Source organism: Cyprinus carpio, chromosome A15, assembly GCF_018340385.1.
Source record: "Cyprinus carpio isolate SPL01 chromosome A15, ASM1834038v1, whole genome shotgun sequence".
In the NCBI taxonomy this organism is placed as follows: Eukaryota; Metazoa; Chordata; class Actinopteri; order Cypriniformes; family Cyprinidae; genus Cyprinus; species Cyprinus carpio.
In genome coordinates this window covers 6,858,391-6,864,541 of record NC_056586.1, presented here as the reverse complement: position 1 = coordinate 6,864,541, position 6,151 = coordinate 6,858,391, and positions in this window count along the sequence as shown.

Sequence of the window (6,151 nt, the reverse complement as noted above, 5' to 3'; positions counted from 1 at the left end):
GAGGCTGACTGTTTCTGTCAATGGTAAGTTTTAATTTAGAATGTTTGTGATAACATAAGAAAGGTAGTTTAAATGTTTTGCTTTAGCAACTTAAAAGGATACTCCATCCCAAAATGAAAAAAAAATAAATTTTGTCATTATTCACTTACCCCCATGTCATTCCAAACCCGTAAAAGCTCTGTTCATCTTCAGAACACAATTTAAGATATTTTGGATGAAAACAGGGAGGCTTGAGACTGTCCCATAGACTGCATGTCAAATAACAGTGTCAAGGTCCAGGAAAGTATGAAAAGCATCGTCAGAATAGTCCATCTGCCATCAGTGATTCAACCATAATGTTATGAAAGTCGTGAAGCACCGAGAATACTTTTTGTAGATGAAGAAAACAAAAATAATGACTTTATTCAACAATTCCTCTCTTCTGTGTCTCCTCAAATCAGCATAGCGCCATTTTGGCAATTCTGAGCAGTACGCAGATTGATCAATTGAAGTAAAAGGTATGGATATGCTAATTAGACTAACTAGCTAGCTACCTGGCTAACATGTACAAATAAATTACAAAATGTAGCCTTTATTTTGTTGCCTTTGTTGTCTGTAAGACTATTTTAGGCATTTCATATTGCTCATATTTCCCTTTAGTTGTTATACGTACTTTGTCACTGTAGGCATAGTTGTGGGAGTAGCTCATGTCTGGTCTCTTCAATAAGCTATTTTAACAGATTCACTTATAAAATAAAGGCACTTCAACATCTCCATTTAATTATTATCACAATTTATTTACTGCTTATGTAAATACTTATCAGTATTTATGTAAGGTTATAGTATAGTAAAGAAAAATCAGTATTTTCAGATTTATTTATATATTGTTTTTTTTTGAGGGGGGTGGGGGGGGGCACCAACATGATCCACATGATGGTACGTATATGCTGATTTTGTCTCAGACCTAAAGGTTGCAACACACACCAGTCAAATGTTCCGTGCTGATTTATACAATTGAATCCTCTCATTTTAACATACCGAGTGTATACGAAATGTAATTGATTGCACACTGTAGAGAGATTCACTGGTCATAACAGAGATTGCGATAAACAAAGAGTGACAGCTTTTTAGTGATTATAAAGGGAGCGCTCTTTGCAAGTTTTCTAGGCTATAATCCATTCAAAATTCGGTCGCACACACTTTGCAAAGTTTCGGGAAAGGCATCCACATATTTATGTGGGATTCACTCTCGAAATAGCAGTGATTGACGTTCACGTTACGCTCTCGACATTTTGTCAGTAAGATAACACTATAGAAACTAAAATTAGGTAAGTATAGAAGAGAAGAAAGCTGCCTTAGGTAGCCACCTGTACTGCCCATGCCATGATCCTCCACTGCAAGATACACTTAGAAATTTAATAAAAACGAGCCAATCACAAGACATCTGGTAAGGGCACCTGGGGTGGTGGGCTGTGCCACCCCTGGCCACCATGTAGGCACGCACCTGAATATAGGGCACCCTTGCCTTATCCCACAGCCCATATTAAATCTTAGACAAGTACCATGAGATAATTGGACTGAGCTATTACAACTATTAAAGAGTTTTAATTGCTTTTTGGAAAATCTACCAAAGCCAAAGAAATCAATAATTTTGAGCATAAAAAATGTATTTTGGCAAATATCACTGAATACATTTTGTTGCAATTGTTTAACAAACTAATTGGTCTCCATTTTCCCAAATATAATTTATCTTTGTTAGGTTTTAGTATAAGTGAAATTTCTCCTTGTTTAGTGATGCAGGAAGTTATCCAAAATCAATTGATTCTTTGAAGACAGCAAGAAAAATGTGTGCAAGAACACTGCAAAAAGTTTTATAAAACTCCATTGTCAATCCATCACTTCCAGGAAACTTATTGTATTTAAGACTGTTTATGCAATCTATAACTTCTTGAATATTTAATTCATCACATGAATTTCTGAAATCTCTGTTTATCTTATTAATATTGTCTGATAAGTTACTAAGAAAAAAAATCTGTTTTAGTTGGTTGATAAGAGGACTATACAATTTACTATAAAATTGAAATACAAAGTTAGATATATCCTTAGGATTCTCATTAGTAGAATAATTTATTATTAAATTTTTTTTACGGAGGTTATTTCCCGATTTCTTTTTTTCTAAACTTAAAAAACAAATAATATTTGTTATTTTTTCCCCCTGCTTCCATCCATTTTCGTCTTGACCTAACAAATGCACCTCTAGCTTTCTGTGCATAAATATTGTCTATATCATTCTGCAATGTTGCGAGTTTTAATAAATCATTGCTTGACATATTTTTATTTTTCTGCATGTAATGGAAATAATTTTATTTCTGTCATGACAACTCTCGGAGGGATTGGCATGTTAATGTACATGAAAATGTTAATGTATTTGGTCTTGGCCGAATAGATCTGCTGCGGCAGAGCAAGTACCGAGACATCCAATACATCCACAACATGCTGCTGTGAGCATGTAAGAATATTGCTGCTGCAAATATAACATACATGAAATTACCCTATAGCATACATGAATCACCTCGTAGTAGATCTATACAGGTGGAGCTGGGGAAGGTAGAGGGTTTCTGACACAAGCTGCACTGCTACGGCCAGCTCTAGTAATATATTTGAATGCTGAGCAGCGAGCTCATGGGCTACGAATACAGGAGAGAACCAATCAGCTGTGCCATGTGATAATGATGTCTGCACCATCAGAGTTTCATGCCAGAACTCTGTATTAATTATCTTTCTCATTATCTTTTTTTTTTTCTTTTTTATATTATATTTTACATACTGTAGGATACTGCCAATTTTCTTATTTCAAATTTGGTTTGTTGCCAGTATTTTCCATAAATCTGGGTCATAGATGCCTGTTGCCAATATTTACAAATTAAGATCTTGATTTGAGCACAAAAAATAAATAATAATAATAATAGTAATAAAAAAATCATTATGTTTCAATAAACTATTGTTTAATTTCCAACATCCTCTCTTAACCCTATTTGACTCAATACCTGAAATGTTAAGTTTATTGATATGCCTTTGTGATCAGTTAAAACAGATGGTTCAATAGTCTTAAATTCAACTCTATCTTTTATATGCTCTGAAACACTTTTTTTTCATTCTTATGAATGCAATGACCAAACAGAGGTGTTTAGATGAGTCATCGCTAAAATGCTGGTGTTTTCTAAATTTGCTTGCTGACTGAATACCTCTTTCAGGCGAATTCTCTCGTCAGAAACAACAAAGTGCAAATGTGTGGTCGAATCTGTGAGATATTAATTTCATTGTGTAAACAGCTTCAGTGATTTTAATGGGAGTTTTAAAGAGTGCTTAAACTAGACTGTCAGTGAAAATTTTCTTTGATAATGTAAATGTTCTTTGCTCTCTTTCTGTACAATGAAAGTGTTATGATTAGTAGCCTAACTTGCAATGTATTTATTCATATTAACTTTCAATGTTAAATTCACATTAAGTATAAACTCATATTAAAAAATAAGTTATAGCATGACACCCATATCTGTTAATTAAGTAAACAGACAGGTTTTTGTGCATAGTTAATATAGAATACATTATTAAGTTACTTTGACCATCGTCCACTATAGATCAACATAATCTATAAAGGTGAGAATCAAAATATTTCATAATAATTCAGTTAATGCGTTTGGGAATGTTCCAAAAAAAAAGGGAAAATAAAATAAAATAAAATAAATAAAACAAAAATGCTGTTGTGGCTGCTGTGTGTCACATGACGAACCCAACTCGTGGCCCCTCAAAAGTAATAAGCATATGACGCCCCTGCCTGGCATTAACAGAAAATATTGTTATTGACATAAATTTGAACAAGAAAGAAAAATCCTTAATGGAACAATAAGTTGAACAGTAAGCAAATTAAAGTTGGAAGTGTTGAGAGAGTATAAAGGTTAATCTTACGCCCATCGTTTCAAAAATCAGTCACAGTTCAGTAGCTAGTCTGAGATTCTGTTTGCTTCAATAAAATGACAACCTCTTAGGCTTAATATCACATTAGAAATGGATAGCCTAAAATAAATAAATAAATAATTTCACGTCTTAAGAGAATTAACCTAGTAAAGCAAACATACTTTTTGTGTTACAGGAATTTAAGATTCAAAACCCATTTTAAAGAGAGCAGTGGTTTTAAATGTTTTTTTTTTTTTTACTAACATCTATTGCCTTGATTCCAACAAAGAAGGCCTGTTTGCCTTTTTTCTGTGCTTTGTCAATCAATGGCCAAAGGAGATTGCGCATAGCACTCTCTTTGATCATGAGGTCTTCTTTGAGGTACATCTTGTTCTTCTTACGAAAGTAATTTCCTTTTGGTCCATTCCATGTGATGTCCCGTGCCGTCCTGGATGTGAATCTTATTATCACTGGCCTTGGTTTCTTTCCCTTACAGCTCTCTGCATTGTGTCTTCCAACTCGATGAGCAATGTCTAGATTGCTTGCCACAAAATTCTTCTTTGACAACCAACACTTTGCAGATTTCCATTACCCGAGTCTTGTCATTATCTTCTGCACACTCGGTCAGCCCCTCCAATAGAAGATTCCATCTCCAACAGTACCAATCCTGATCATTTATTCTGTCCTCCAGTTCAGAGATGCGCTTCAGGTTTGCTTCATTTTTCTTTTTCACATCTTCTTTCTCCTTCCGAATGTCAAATATCTCTGAATGCACAACTTCCAGCGCTTATTTCAACAGGTTGATGCTGTTCGAATGTTCTTTTACCATGTCTTTTATTTCTTTGGATGACTGTCTGATTATTTGAATGATGCTTTGCTGTTCCTGGCTTAACGTCATCCGTTGCATCACCTTTTCCATGCTTTATCGGCGGAGGTGCTTTGGATGGTGTATTTGGAGTTGAATCACTTTCTCCTTCCTTTTTGCAATGACATCTGTAGGAGTTGGTTTCACTAAAAAGCTTTTTTTTTCCGTCATTTTTTGGAGTTCAATATCAGTATCTCTTCAGGGGCTGACAAATCCATGATAACTTTCAGACTTTTCTATTCAAGTAAGAAACCTCAGACCTATAGAATTAATTAACTGTAGTAATTTCAAAGAAATCTCAATAACACCTAACAAGTGTGACTTATTCCTTACATCAACGTTGGTAAGATATACCCAAAGTTATTTTAAGCACCAGAACGTGTGTCTAATCAAGCCACCTTCTTGGTCCGACTCCTCTCGGTGACAAGACATTAAGAAATGACTAGTTCATCTCCCGAGTATTTGGTTCCGAGTCCTTACAAACACATGCATACAGTAGTTATTTTTAACTCTTACAGGTACATGATGGGTTTCTGATCTCAAGGTGATCTCAGGTGGACTATTCTGACAATGTCTTTCATATTTTCTGGACCTTAACAGTGTAATTTACTTAGCAGTCAATGGGACAGTCACAAGCCTCCCGGTTTTCATCCAAAATATCTTAAATTGTGTTCCGAGGACGAACAAAGATTTTACGTGTTTGGAACGACATGGGGGTAAGTGATTAATGACAAAATTGGCATTTTGGGAAGGAGAAACCCTTTAAAGAGAAAAACAAAACAAAACAAAACTAAATCTATTGTCATTTTCGTCAACGAATAAAAACAAGACGAAAATGTTAGGGAGAGACGATTTGGGATAAGATTCATTCAGAATGAATCTGCTGCGTGGTTCGGAGGTTAGATGCGTAAATATGAACCAGGGATAGCAGCCTTAGTTTATATTGTCCATGTCATTTATGTTAATCAAGCAACAAAAGATAGAAAGACTAAAAAAATAAACTTTAGTAGCCCTAAAGATTAAGCTAAATTTATTTATATGAAAAGTATATAAATCTGTCTGCTTGAAAGAATAAAGAATATGGTAAGCAAGTTGCTATAAAAACTGCCTATATAACCATTGGTATTTCATTAAAAAGAAGACCATGTTCTTGTTCTTTATGAAAAATGATTTTTTATTTTTTTTGTATTTTAACATTAAGGCATGTTGTGTGTCACAGCAGTTAAATCAGTGTCTATCATGATAAAAGCCTTAAAGGGATACTCCATCCCATAATGAAAATTTTGTCATTAATAACTTATCCCTATGTCGTTCCAAACCCGTAAAAGCTTTGTTCGTCTTCGGAACACAATT